The sequence below is a fragment of the Danio rerio genome, chromosome 15 (genome assembly GCF_052040795.2).
Source record: "Danio rerio strain M-AB ecotype USA chromosome 15, GRCz13ab, whole genome shotgun sequence".
In the NCBI taxonomy this organism is placed as follows: Eukaryota; Metazoa; Chordata; class Actinopteri; order Cypriniformes; family Danionidae; genus Danio; species Danio rerio.
In genome coordinates, this window is record NC_141035.1 from 22,964,613 (window position 1) to 22,979,331 (window position 14,719).

The 14,719-nt window shown below is 37.2% G+C and overlaps 2 protein-coding genes across 3 annotated transcripts in view; both read left to right on the forward strand.

The window, feature by feature from the left end:
* The window catches only part of LOC147833651 (uncharacterized), a 734,785-nt gene that overhangs the window by 237,141 nt on the left and 482,925 nt on the right, over positions 1 to 14,719 (forward strand). The gene's annotated exons all lie outside the window — the stretch shown is intronic.
* Positions 20 to 14,719, forward strand: part of plekhg2 (pleckstrin homology domain containing, family G (with RhoGef domain) member 2) — a 63,468-nt gene continuing 48,768 nt past the window's right edge. For both annotated transcript variants that reach the window (XM_087284086.1, XM_087284085.1), the window contains exon 1: positions 20 to 522. The gene's annotated coding sequence lies outside the window, so the exon portion shown is untranslated. The remainder of the gene's footprint in view (positions 523 to 14,719) is intronic.

Consider the following 14,719-nt stretch of genomic DNA (forward strand, 5'->3'; position numbering starts at 1 on the left):
CACACACTCACTCGCGCTCACTTACTTTCAAGGCACATGCAGCCTCCAAACTCTGTCCACTCTCTTCATTCTCCTCTGACAATTTCTTAGGTTTTTTTTTCTATTAATACACACTTAAGGAAGTCTTACTCTTGTTTCAGTGTACAACAGAGACAAAGAAACTTAAGTGAAGATGTTCAATGCGTAACTTTTAGCGTTCGCGAGCGCGTAACGTCTGTAGTGCGTGACGCATATCTTGTATATGTTCGCGTGAGCTGTAAACGCAGTGAAGATGACACCTCAAACTCAGTGGAGAGACTTAAGAGAAAGCTGGAAACTTAACACTGGAGCACCCAGCGTTGCTTAGGACATTACAATACGAGAAGCCAAGCCGGACGCGTTGTTTATTGGAAGCAAGCAGGAATACGCACTGATGCGCGCGAGCTGGTAAAACTGCTGATCCTGTTCATTTAAGTGGGATGTAGGATTGTACGTACTTTGGCTGCGTTACTTTTGATGTCTCCGATCAGCACACCTGTAAAGGTATGTGTCACAGCTTGTCAACTATTTCAGACCTGTGATTTTTCTCACGATCGAAGATAAGGGAAATATGAGAGCACCTATCATCAGACAGTTAATTAAACTGAGATTGATAGACACACTGAATCATAAAGACATCATGTGGTTTCATGACGAATATCCTGAAAACTGTAATCTCACAAAAGGTTATTTACAGTTGTAAATAGTTTTTCAGATTGAGAAAATGTTATTCACATCATTAAAATAGTTATTTAAAAACTAAAATCTTCTTTTGCTAACCCTCCAAAATCTTCTTTGGCATCACTGTGAGAAAAAAAAAAATTAGGTTCTTCCTGTCAACCTTTTTTATGCGTGTTTCACACATTATTGGTGTATTAATATGTGTGCAATTCAGTATGTTTATGATGGCACTTTTTCTATCTCAGCTTCATCATCATAATTATCACCATCATGGCTTGGACCTCTAAAACCCCTTTGTTAACTCCAACAAGTCCTCCTTTTGTCTTGTTGTCAAAGTGGGTCTGTTTACTCACCCCAGATTAATTCTTGTCATCCAGTTCTTAATTATGTTTGCCTAAAATGTGTGCTTTCGTTTCATTTAAGCCTACATGCATAAAACTTAAATGTTCTCCCAGTCTAGACAAATCAAATGTTGTCTTATTTTTAGAAGGGTTTTAAACTTTTAGATGGATTAAGCGAATAACCTTAAACCAGCAAACATCTTAGGTTGGGTTAAATCTTTTTTTTTTCAGCAGGACATTGCTGTATAACTTGTTGCCAGCTTAAGATGCTTTTCAAGTTCACTAAAACGTTTACCAATCACAAATGACCAGCCAGCCAACATGGGCTGATTCAAGACTTTTTTTTTTTTTTTTTCTATCAGGTTATAGACTCATTCCTTGGGATGTATATTACCTCAGCCTTAGCTAATGGGCAGCAGTGGAAAACCCTTCAGCATGGGATTGCTTTGAGCATCAGATCTTTTGTCAGACTTTTAAAGTCCAGGCTTTCTTAACTGCTCTTACAGCCCCCCTCTTGCTCAACAAACACTATTTTCTTTAGCAGCTGGAATGCTGACTATTCGGGGTGGACAAATAAAACTTCCCTTCGAATCCCGTCTGGTCTCAATTTACTCACTTGTTAGTTCAGCCGGGAATACAAACTCATTGAAAAGATGTCAGTCGTTACAAGCAGTGATCTGTATGTGCCTGCATTAAGACCGAAATATGCCATTTGATATTCAGATAGAAACTCTCCATCAGCTTGGATCAGTGAAATCATCTGACTGATGGGGGGAAAACACATATTTAATGCATCCCAGCTCTTCTCAATTACAGTACAGTGCTGCTGTTTTGTAAGTTCATACTGTGTGTGTGTACTTTATGATCTAAATACACAGCACACAGTTTTTTTCTGTCATTTCATCAGTCAGGATCAGTGGGGTCATGTTTATTTTCCTTTAAACTTGAAAGACACATGTATACTCGGTAAAAACACAATACCAACCAGGTTCAAGGTCCAAATTTCCTAAAAAATGTCAACACTCATGGATTTGAGCTCTGAAAGCTCTCCGCAAATGACAGTTCAGTGTTTTTCCAGCTTATTATGCTATTTTGAAAATTGCAGCAAATCCCAGGACAAAAAAAGTCTTAAAACTCGCCCAATTGGGGCTTTAGGGGGGAAAAGGGTATTGTTTGGTCATTTTCATCATATCAAGAGAAGAATAGGCTTCAGGATTGGTTATGGAATCTGAACTAAAAGGCAGGAAGTCAGCCAAACCCTCCCTCTGGATGTTTGGACCTTTCAATGTGAAGGTTAACATGCAAAGCTCTGTTTGCTTTGAAAGCCAACATCCCCTTTTCAGCATCCACTTATTCACTTGGAAAACTGTCCTTGCTAATGCCGACCTGCTGCTTAGTTTACCATGATTTTAGGAGACAAACCTCCTCCTTCTCCTAAGTGCTCAGAGGGAATATGCCAAATCCCTGTTTCCTCCCAGTGCACCTCAGCTACAAGAATACGGGCTGATGAGCTTCCCAGCTCCATATGCACGTTCCTTATGGAGAGATGCTGTACAGTTTGAGGTGTAAAGTGCAGCTTGGGTACTTTGTGTCATCTATCATTCTGTCATTTTTATGCAGTAGTTGATCTGTGATGCCAGAAGTTTACTTCAGGTTTATTTGTATGGCACACTTTTAAGGCCCATTCATGTTGCACTGAAAGATGAACAAAAAAAAAAGCACATTACTTCTCAGACATTTTACAACCCAACAGATGCCTATTCTGCATGTTCTACAGGTGAAAACAAGCTCCAATAGACTTAAACAGACAGTGTCAGGGGTAATGTATAGGCTGTTGATGTCATTCGGAGCAGTGCAAATTGGCACTGATGAGTTCTTCGTTGGCATCTTTAAGGTTTTTTACACTGAGTAGTAAAACTAGCCTCCAGGGTGGATCCCCAATGAATATGTTTGCACCTGGGCCATTTTCCAGGTCACATCCACACCATTACTAGGTAATCTGAAGTGACTTCAGTGATCTGAAGGTACACTCCACTTTTTAAAGGAACAGTCCACAGTTTAGGATAATTAAATATGTTCTATGTCTCTCACAAATGTTTCCATGGTTGCAATGCACACTCCCTGTGCAAGCAGGGGGTCATGTTGGTTAAATTGGTGGAAGTTAGACAATTATTTAGGGGCTTCATAAAATCATTGCATCTGCTGCAGCTATTACACAGCAGCAAAGTTCCTTAATTATTACACCAGAATGAGAGTTTAGTTCCTAGCCATGTTGGCCTAGAAACTAGCAACATAGCATTTTCTGTCAGTGTTCGTACACAGTATAGCTACAATTATCGAATTATCAAATAGAACAATTATCGAAAGTCCCATTTTGAGGTAGATGCTAATGGTCTAACTGATTTAATGCTTTATGCTAAGCTAAGCTAAACATTGCTCAACCGCACTCTGAGCTGGTTGACAGTTATTTTAAATAATTCAAGGTATGCAATAACTGTAGTATGTATGATGGCATGATCAAGCTGGTATTAAGAATTTTGTTTACTTTGCTAAATGCACGTGTACAAGTGTTCTCATACAATTTGAATGATGCAACCTGGGCTGGGTTCAGTGGTGTAAAGTAACAAATGACAAATACTCAAATTACTGTAATTAAGTTGTTTTTCTCAGAAATTTTACTTTAAGAAAGAGGTTTTAAAAATGTGTACCTTTTACTTTCTCTTGAGTACAATTTTAGTGCAGCATCTGTACTTTTACTCCACTAACCTGCAGCCACTACTTTTTTTTTCTTGTCTATGGGGATTAGAAAAATCAGTCCTGTGATTCCTGTTCAATTACATCACACATTAAAGGTAAATCGCATCATAATGAACTACCTTAAGACATGAGTGATTTATAAATGCAGCAAACGGTTTGGAAACACTAAAAGTGTCCAAAAGAATATGTTTAAAATCTTTATACGCATTGACTCTGAGACTGTTTAGATGCATGTCAGTGATAAGATGTTGACTGTTTACTGTATCATGACTGAAGTGGCATTCAATACAAGAAGTCAACATGACGTCAGATTGATGTTGTACCCTAATGTAGAGGGGACGTTACATATTGTTTGGACATGAAAATCGGGTTGACTTCAGAACCCAACGTCAGGCTGACATCAATGTCCAATGTCCAACCTAAAATCAACAGCTTGTTAGAGCTTGTTGTGTGAAGGTTACCACTATAACGTCTATTAGATGTTGGATTTTGATTGCCATACCCGACAAATAAATGTCATTATTTGACGTCAATATGACGATGGTTTAAGATGTTGTTCTGGATTTTGGTCTCTTTCTAACAACCTAAAATCAACCAAATATCAACATTATTTGACGTCGTTATTGGACAGGCATCAAAATAACCTTGTCCTTAGAATCTGGCTAGACACAAAATTTTGGTCACCTGATGTCACAATCTAAATCTAACCTAATATTAATGTCCTATGGCATTGTGTGCCTGCTGGGCAATAACTAAATACACTACAGAATGTTACGTTTACAAACATCCACAAATTACATGTAAATGCATCAGCTTTTTACAGTTTAATACTCTCTAGTCTCTACTCTTAAGTATTTTTGAAGGGTATACTTTTTACTCCTACTTTGAGTATTTTTATTATTGACACTTTTACCCTACTTGCACTACATTTTTAGGCAAGTAATAGTACTTTAACTTAGTATGATTTTCCAGTACTCTTTCCACCAGGTTGGGCTTTTGATGTGTTATTTTCATCTCAAATGCAAATGCTTTCAGATATTTCCACATAATAGCAGCTGTCCAGCAGATGTACATGTAGAGATTTAATGGAGGTAGTAATGCAAACATTCCTCCCTAACTCCGACCTCTGAAGCCCACAGCATGTATACAAGAGCAGAGTCCCTTAGCAGCCAACAGCCTGACTTTACACCATCTCCCTTAAACAGTGGCATTTCCGACACTGGCGGAGAAGAAAAGAGCTGGAAGTGGTTCAAAGAGCGGTTGGTTTTGGGAGGAGGCGAAGTTGTTGGTGGTGCAGTTTGCTGACTCCATCTCAAGGAGTCTTGTGTTTGCATTGGTGACGGAGGGGTTGTGTTTGTGAGAGTTTCCAAGTGCAGGTGTGTGAAAGCGCACAGCTGTGAATGCCGTCCTCTGTCTGGTGACTCAAAACCACACTGTCTTTCTGCCCGACATGGCAGCATCCTCCGTGAGTAATAATAATACGTCTCCACCCCTCTGCACTTCTCTGTCACTCTCTTGATCACCCCAGGTTTCTGTCTTCACCTCTGCCATGTGCTTTCATCCCGGTCAAAGTTCACGCCAGTTCTGCTTCATATCTTCAGTCTACACTTTGCCCTGTCTGGATAATTGTCCATTTGTTTTCTTTTATCTCTTATCGCTGATTGCTAGAGACATTCCTGGTCGTAATATATTACTGTTTAACGTTCCAGGCTTGGGAACTCTATGAATGACACAGAGTTTCCTTTTCCTGGTTACTAAATAGTCCATTAGCCCCCCTTTTCCCACCGCTGATTAATTGATGAAGCTGCATGCTAGTTTGTCACCTTGAACTTTATGGACAGACACTTATTATTTTATAGACACCATTTACTGCACAGCTTTTCTGCTATAATTAGTTGCATACACTAAGACAAAGGGAATTTCCCCTGGTGGAGCAGGCAAGAAGTCAGGGCTACATGCCTTTTTTTTTATAGCCCCACTCTTCACTACACCCGATGACACGTTTATTGAGCCCTAGGAACTTGGATGTTTCAGCCCTCTCGGCCAAAACTCTTTCCCCTTACTGTAAGTTCTCTGGGGAATTATTGTCTTTCTGTGCAACTCTGACATATCTCTGAAGAACCATGAAAATGGGTCTTTTAAACTGTATAAACTGCTTTCTATTGGCCATCGTGAGGTCACTGGCCTTGTTTCATAGTGTGAATGTCAGGGAAAGCTCTGCTCGTTTTCTGGCCAGTTGATGATGGACAAATTTCTATGCTCTCACATGGTCTGCATTACTGATGCACAGCTGTTTTACTCTGCACTAATGGGGCATTTCAAAATGTAAGCCAAATTCCCAAAACTGCAAAATCCAAAGCTACAAAATGTCCATGAAATAAATTGAAGATTTAGCTTGGTAGGAACAGTCTGGAAAGAAAGAATTGGATGCATTATAAACCTGATCAGCTTGGCTTTTTAGCATTCATTTTTTGACATAACATTTTTTTATTAGAGTGGGTTAGCAGGTAGGTAACCATTTTTTTTTTCAAGCAGTGATTTTAATCTTTAGTTTACCACAAAATGAAAATGTTGCCATCATTTAAACACCCTCATGCTATTCCAATCTCATAAGATCTTTGTTCATCTTTGGAACACAACTGAAAATTTTTTAGCAAATTTTGGGATATTTAATATTGTTTAAAATATTATATTATTTGAAAGTATTTTGATATAATTCATACTCAAAATGAATCACATGAAAACTATCTTGAAATTAGACATTGCATTACTATGGAAATTCTATGTTTCATATTAGAATATTATATATTTAAAGTCCCTTTAAGGCAAGTCCTTTCACTCGGCGGTCTTTGAAATGCCATCTTTGCTCAGGCATTCTGTCTGAATGGGGAAACATTAAATTCTTCAAAACTGTTTGCCATTACGTTAATTTGGAACCATCAATAAAATTCAACATCATCTGTCTAATAAGTTTAGGTTCTAAACGTTTGATTAATCAAACAAAATCACATTTTTCAGGTAATGCGCATGCGCACTCAAAATGAATGAGATCAAGACACCAATTTTATATATGGCTGTTCTACACATTATCATCCTCTGGATAATGCTTCGTCAGATCACACTGGTCTTCTGAATAATCCACAGCTTGGTCTTGATCGTGAATCTCCTCCAGAGATGAAAGTGACTCTTTTTTTTAGTTTGTGGGCGTTTAAGTAGTTGCTGCTGTCATGTGATGTGCGTTTGGCAGGATGGACTGTACCTCGCATTCATTTCATACAGATTACAAAACATAAACATTTGTTTTCAAGTGCACTTGGTACATTCAAGCTTTTTGTGCATATATTTCCTATGTTTGTGAGGCAAGTATTCGCTGAGATTCCAATGCATTTGTTGATGACATAAACCAGGGGTGTCAAACTCAATTCCTGGAGGGCCGAAGCCCTGCACAGTTTAGTTCCAACCCTGCTCCAACACACTTACCTGTAGGTTTCAAACAAGCCTGAAGGACTCAATTAGTTTGATCAGGTGTGTTCAATTAGGGTTGGAACTAAACTGTGCAGAGCTGCAGCCCTTTTGGAACTGAGTTTGACACCTGTGACATAAACTATTGTAAAAGCACACATCTGGTCCCCCGGAGAATCGTCAGTCTATGGTGATCGACATTTAAAAACTGCTGCCTGAAAAAAAAATTATTTTCTTTAAAAAAAAAATTGACCCCAAACGTTTGACCGATAAAAGATGGTCATGCATATGGCTTCAATTTTAGACCAATTTAATGTCCTAAAATATTATAAAACATAAATTTTGATAAAGTGAAATTACTTGACTATTTTTTTGGGGCAGTGTGCATACCTTAATAAACTGTTGACATGTACCAATAAAAAAACATTTCATTGATATGGTAAAATGAGAAAACATTTTATTGGCTACAAAGGCAACATAACTTTGACAACAGTAAAACTAGAAAATATGGCTTTTACTACAGTTTATTACATTTTTGATTAGTTTGATATCAGTTTATACTTAAGCCAAACCAATCTGTTACATAACAGAACAAAGTTAGTTTTGACTAAATTAGATTCTGCATTTGCTGGAATCCATTCTGATGTGAATGACTGGCAGATGCTTGGTTTGACGTTGAATCAATTAAAAAAACTAGCTACAACTCATCTTTTCATCTTTCATAAAACAAAGTCTTATTAAATATAATATTGTTGTTGTTTATATAAAAAAGTGGTTGTGTCTCCTAAAAGCAGAAGTGAGCTCCATGTCTTCAGTTAAACATTTTTTTGTTTCACCTCTAACCAGTCATGATATGCTTTGAGAAGCAGTTGGATCATTACCATATTGTACAGTACAAATCCTTTATTAAAGTACTAGATGCATTATTGAACAAAAGCTTAAAACAAAAGGCTCCTCAAACACCTGTTGACCATATCTGATAGCAGACCGCATGCGGTGTGGCCTGCATTGCTGCTCCTCCCCTTCTCACTGCCCTTTTACTTACATGCCCAGTGCATTTCCTCAGCAGCATCTGTGCAAGTACAGGCGACCACCCCAACTGAGCATTATCCATTGTGTTGGCCAAGTCTTTGTTGTTTAACCGAACAAGGAAAAGACTAAAGACTCTGGTGGCAGACATTTCGGGGGGAGCTGTGAGGTGGATGGCAGCGCTGTGGTCCGGCTCCGGGGAAATGTGAAGGTCAGCTGGAAAAAAAACAATAACCTTCAAAACTGTCAGTGTAAGACAATAGAGCAGCAGGGCCTGTAGTGACCCCTCCTCACTTGGGCTACAATAGTCACGCTTCTGTTTATTTATGTGTTTGGGTGCATCAGCATTGACCTCACTCTGTGAACAGGTCAGTTTGTGAAATCAAAACACATCTTTAGCCCTCCACACACACACACACACACACACACACACACACACACACACACACACACAAACACACACACACACACACACACACACGCACACACACACACCTCTGTTTATATGTGTTTGGTAGTTTTTAGATAGATGGATGTTGAATTGGGTGTGAGTGTGTTTATAGTAGTGCGTTCTGTTAGCAACATGAATTCATCTGTTGATAATTCTTTCAGTTCTGTGTCAAAAGCAACAGTTGTGATGTGTTTATTAATTGTTAAAACCTGAAGTTTTGCTTTTTTTCTTTTAAATCTTTTTGGTTGGACAGTAAATGTGTGGACAGTTAATTTGTGGCTTGTTAAAGAAGCTGTGAATAAAGATTTTTATTCAACATTAAAGGGACAGGTCACCCAAAAGTTCTGTTATCATTTACTCACTCTCCACTTGTTCAAAACCTGCTTGAGTTTATTTTTTCTGTTGAGCACAAAAGGGGGCAGCACGGTGGCGCAGTGGGTAGCACTGTCGTCTCACAGCAACAAGTCCCCTGGTTCTAGCCTCGGCTGGGTCAGTCGGCATTTCTGTGTGGAGTTTGCATGTTCTCCCGTGTTCGCGTGAGTTTCCTCTGGATTCTCCGGTTTCCCCCACAAGCCTAAAGACATGGGCTACAGGTGAATTGGGTATGCTTAATTGTCTATAGTGTATGTGTGTGAATGAGAGTGGTAGGGGTGTTTCCCAGTGATGGGTTGGAAGAGAGGGGATGCTGGGCAACCAGCGAACAGAGCACTACAGTAGTCCAGCCTAGAAGTCATGAAAGCATAGACTAGCTTTTCTGCATCTGAGATGGATAGCATACTTCGTGATTTAGCGATATTTCTCAGATGAAAGAAAGCAGTTTTTGTGACATGGGATATATGAATTTCAAAAGATAAATTGCTGTCTAATATGACACCCAGATCTTTTATAGTAAAGCCAATGCTAACTTTGTATCCCTCTAATGGTAGATTGAGTTGTGAGATCTTTTATGTACAGGATTTAGGCCCAATAAGTAATAATTCTGTTTTGTCGGAGTTTAAGAGAAGAAAATTGTTGGTCATCCAGTCTTTAACATCTCTAACACACTCAGTTAGCTTAGCTTTATGTTGTCAAGTACAGCACAAGTAGTGTCAAGTACAATTTGAACACATAATTTTGTAATACAGTGGTGTTTGATTCATGAATTAATCTGTTTTTAGGACAAATCATTCGCTGATCCATTCATAGAGACCGTCACTTGCTCCATTTCTAAAATGTATCAGACGTTTTGAACCAATTGGTAAATGAATAGTTCAGTTAATAACCCATAAAGACAGTGACTTGTCGCCACCTGACTTGTCAGTGGTTGTTAGAGTTGGTTGACAGGCCTATACCAGTATTTAGCTATCATTAACAAAACATGCCAACAAATGTAATATATATAATTTTTCTGGCAGTGTCATTTACCTTAACCCTTATTTGTGAAAACCTTTTAGGAATTAGTATTTGTAAGAGTTTGACACTTGATATAATACAAGAAACCGTGAACTCATTCATGCCAACATATAATTGTCATTCAGCTTTTCTACCCTTAGACACGCAAAAGAAAACTCCCCAACACACACAGACACATGTGCAGGCAGGAACAGGCACACATCAGCCCAGCTGTGCTCTCTCATGTAACAGGACTCTGTCAGCAGCTAGTTCTGTCTCTATGACTGTTGTACGGATGCACCTGGAATGATGCCACGAGAGATGCAACTGTAATGAAAATTACAGGGTGGAAAAAGGCCTCCCGCTCCACATTTTTCATTATGACAAAGTTGCAATTTTGCTCGAGGAGCCCGTCAGGGTGTTTGGAAGATGTATGGAGACTGGCTGCTCTGCATTAGGGAGAGCCGAGTCTTGCTAACCTCATGCTAACCTCTACGCTGGCTAACCAGATGTTAGTGGCCTCAAAAAGTACTCTCAACCCCAACCCCCCCCCCCCCCCCCCCCCCACCCTATTCCGACAGAAACATTTATTCACTATTAGAAGCTGTTGTCGGAAAGCGAGTTAATTTTAACCACAATTCCAGTTCTGGAATTTGGGAATTTCGCAGCAAACAAGCTCTGGAGCCAAAAAAGCGCATGGGGTTTGAACCGCAAAGACTCGTAGTGCTCAACAAGCTTCATGCTAGCAGTTACAGGAAGCAAGATGCCTTTAATGAGGCCGAGCTGGAAACGGGCCTTAAAGGAGCTGGGGGACTGCGGTGAGAAACACTCTGAAGGACAGTGCGTGGAAAAGTGCCAGGGTAATTTTTAATTTCGACTGGTTACGAGACATCCAAAACAGATCATTACGCTTGGCTCTGAGTGTTTTCACTGCAATTGAAGTGTGGAGACAAACAGAGCTGCCTAAATAACAGGAGCTCGTTCATATCACGCCCGGGCGTGCTCTGGCCTCTTTGGGTCATAGGATTATTTTATATATAGTGACTTGGGACTTAATGTCTTACGTTTGATCTGACAGGAGGTGCTGAATGTGAGGAATAAAGTGCAACTAGCCATATAATGGTTAGGGATGCGTACATTGTCAAGTTAATATTTTTTTCATTCATTCATTTTCCTTCAGCTTAGTACCTTTATTTATCAGGGGTCGCCACAGCAGAACGAACTGCCAACTATACCAGAATATGTTTTACACAGCAGATGCCCTTCCAGCCACAACCCAGTACTGGGAAACACCCATACACACTTGCATTCACACACCCTCATACACTAAGGCCAATTAAGTGCATGTGTTTGGATGTGTGTGGGGTAAACCGGAGGAAACAGAGGAAACTGATGCGAACATTGGTAGAACATGCAAACTCCAGACAGAAATGCCATTTGGTCTATCCAAGACTCAAACCAGCGACTGTCTTGCTGTGAGGCAACAGTGCTAATTACTATGCCACCATGCCACCTGTGTTACATTTGCAATTTTATATTTAGATTTTATTTACTGTAATCAGTGTTTGGTGTAATTAGTTGCAAAGTTATTTACTGTAATTAAATTACTTTTCTGCTGAAAAAGTAAAGTAAGGGATTACTCATACTTGCCTAATTTAGCTACCCATACTTGCCTAAATACTAGAAATCAGACAGTTCTGTTAATGAAATTAAATGAATAAAGAAAATTTGCCATTGTGTGTGAGTGTGTATGGGTATTTCCCAGTACTGGGTTGTAGCTGGAAGGGCATTGGCTGTGTAAAACATATGCTGGATAAGTTTGCGGTTCATTCCGCTGTGGCCACCCCTGATGAATAAAGAGACCAGGTCAAGGAAAATATATGAATGAATGAATGAATGTTAACTTTTATTTAGACAATTGCGCATGTTTAAGAAACTATGAATTGAGTCGTAATTTATTATATGGCAACATGGTATAAATTTAGAGCAGCATAGTAATTAAATGTATATTGTTTTGGTCAATGTATTTATTAACATGAATTAATTACTTATACTTATACAGCATTTATTTATCATAGTTCAACATTTACTAAAGTATTATTAACATATAAATTCATGTTTTGTTAACATTATTAAGCACTGTGAGTTAACATGAACTAACAATGAAAAAATGTATCTTCGTTAACTGACATGAACAAATACTGCAATTAATGTATTGTTCATGGTTTGTTCATGTTAGTTAATGCATGAACTATCATTATTAAATACAACCTTAATGTAAAGTGTTACCATTGTTCAAATATTTTGCTTAATTTGATTTTTGGACTAAAGAAGATTAGGATTTTTTTTCTACCCGAATAAGCTCAAGAAACCGTGTATTTAGTGAGAAGGTATTACTGGTATTTATAAAATATGAGGTTATTACTTTGAAACATTTTCTATGTTTAAACATATAATATTTACCTTTTCTTAAGTGTAAATATTTTGTAATTCATCGCCTGTTTGACTCATTTAAATGAATGAGCTTAATGTTTACATTCTATTGAGATTTATTGAGATTTTAAGTTTCTCTCTCTCTCTCTCTCTCTCTCACACACTCTCTATCTATCTGTCTATCTATATAAAAAATCTAATATGTAATATTAAAATAAATATATAAAAATGTACAAATTCTGATGTATAATATAAAAATTTACAAAATCTAATATATATATATATATATATATATATATATATATATATATATATATATATATATATATAATATTAAAATAAATATATAAAATGAACAAAATCTAATATATAACATTAAAATAAATAAATAAAAATGTATAAAATCTAATGTATAATATTAAAATAAATATAAAAGTACAAAATCTAATGTATAATATAAAAATAAATAAATAAAAATGTACAAAATCTAATGTATAATATATAAATTAATATATAAAAAGTACAAAATCTAATATTAAAATAAATAAATGTACAAAATCTAATATATAATATTGAAAATTAATATATAAAATGTACAACATCTAATGTATTATAAAATACATTTATTGAAACATACTAAGTCTAATATGATTATGATTAAAATTATTTTATTAATGACATATATTTCTTATTAATACCGTCTTTCAACATAGAAAAGTCTTAGTTTTAGTAATATTATTTTTTCATTACTGCTAGTGTTTTTTTTCATCATGTTATTCTTATTAGACAATCCTGCTTTAGACGATAGAAAACTTTATTGAATTCATAAATCAGAGCCTTGCAAAAGACCAGTGTCAATTTTTACTGCAAGACATCAGAGCGAAAAGAGAAAGGTGAACTTGTACCCTATGCTGTGCTCTTATTCTGAGTTATGGCGGGTTGCTGGATGAATGTAGTTTTTTCTTCTCAGATGTTTTGCTCTCCTGCTGGTGTCGTCTGGCGAGTGAAGGCCGAGCCACAGGTGTCACGATATGATAAACATTAACACATCATAGAGGAGCCCTGTCTTTCCCCATTGTTTCCTTTTCCTGCAGCAGCACCAATTGCGCTGACAGGACACATGCTCAACATTTGGGAAAAAGAGAGCTGCAGATTTTTGTGTCTGTGCCAAGCATGACATACGTTTCATTTTCTCCTTTTTTATTTTAGAGCGAGACGAAACCCCCCTCTTTCTCAAGCAGCATCTATCCAGTTTCAGCTCTTTAATTGCTTTGGCTCAGACCTTTGGGGGTTTTTTTCATTGTCTTCCTCTTCTCATGAAAGAAGCGGAAGGCATTTTAGCACTGATAAAAAAAGTTTGCCATAGTTTTTTTTCAATGTACATTTGTTTGATGGTAATAGTGTTCTGACTTGTGTCAGATAAAAGTTAAATGAGGTGGCACTCCTCTGCTAATTGAGCATTTTTATTGTTTATTAAAATTTAATTAAATTAATAAATGTAATTTAATACAATGTTTTTTTTTAATAAAGCAAAATTTTGAATATTGAAATAAATAAAACCATTTTATTTGTTTTTATAGATATTAAATAACTGTATTGTACTTATATTTAGTTAGATTTTTATTATTTATCATGTATTTATTATTTCCCTATCTCGGGGAAACATTCATACACACTCATTAACTATGAACAATTTACCCTACCCAATTTACCTGTACCACATGTCTTTGGATTGTGGGGTAATCCGGAGCACCCGGAGGAAACTCACGCAAATGCGTGCAAACTCCACACAGAAATGCCAACTGACCCAGCTGAGACTCAAACCAGCAACCTTCTTGCTGTGAGGCAACAGCACTACTGCACCATGTGTCACCTCTTTGCAATCTTAACTAAAATAAAATTACAGTGCTGTTTAAACTTTGCTAAATAACTTTGAAATGTTAACTGAAATGTTCAATTTTATTTACTTGTATTTATTTCTAATTGTATTTTGACACTCCTGCTATTTGGCCATGTTTAACGTTTACAGTAATTTTATTTTTTAGGTAAGATTGCAAAGTTTATTGTTCATTTGATACTGAGCCATTTTTTGTCATTTATAACGAGTTTATAAAGCATAAATAGTCCTCACTTTAGATTAGGTCACAGAACTGCATGGAATTGAGTTAATAAAGCA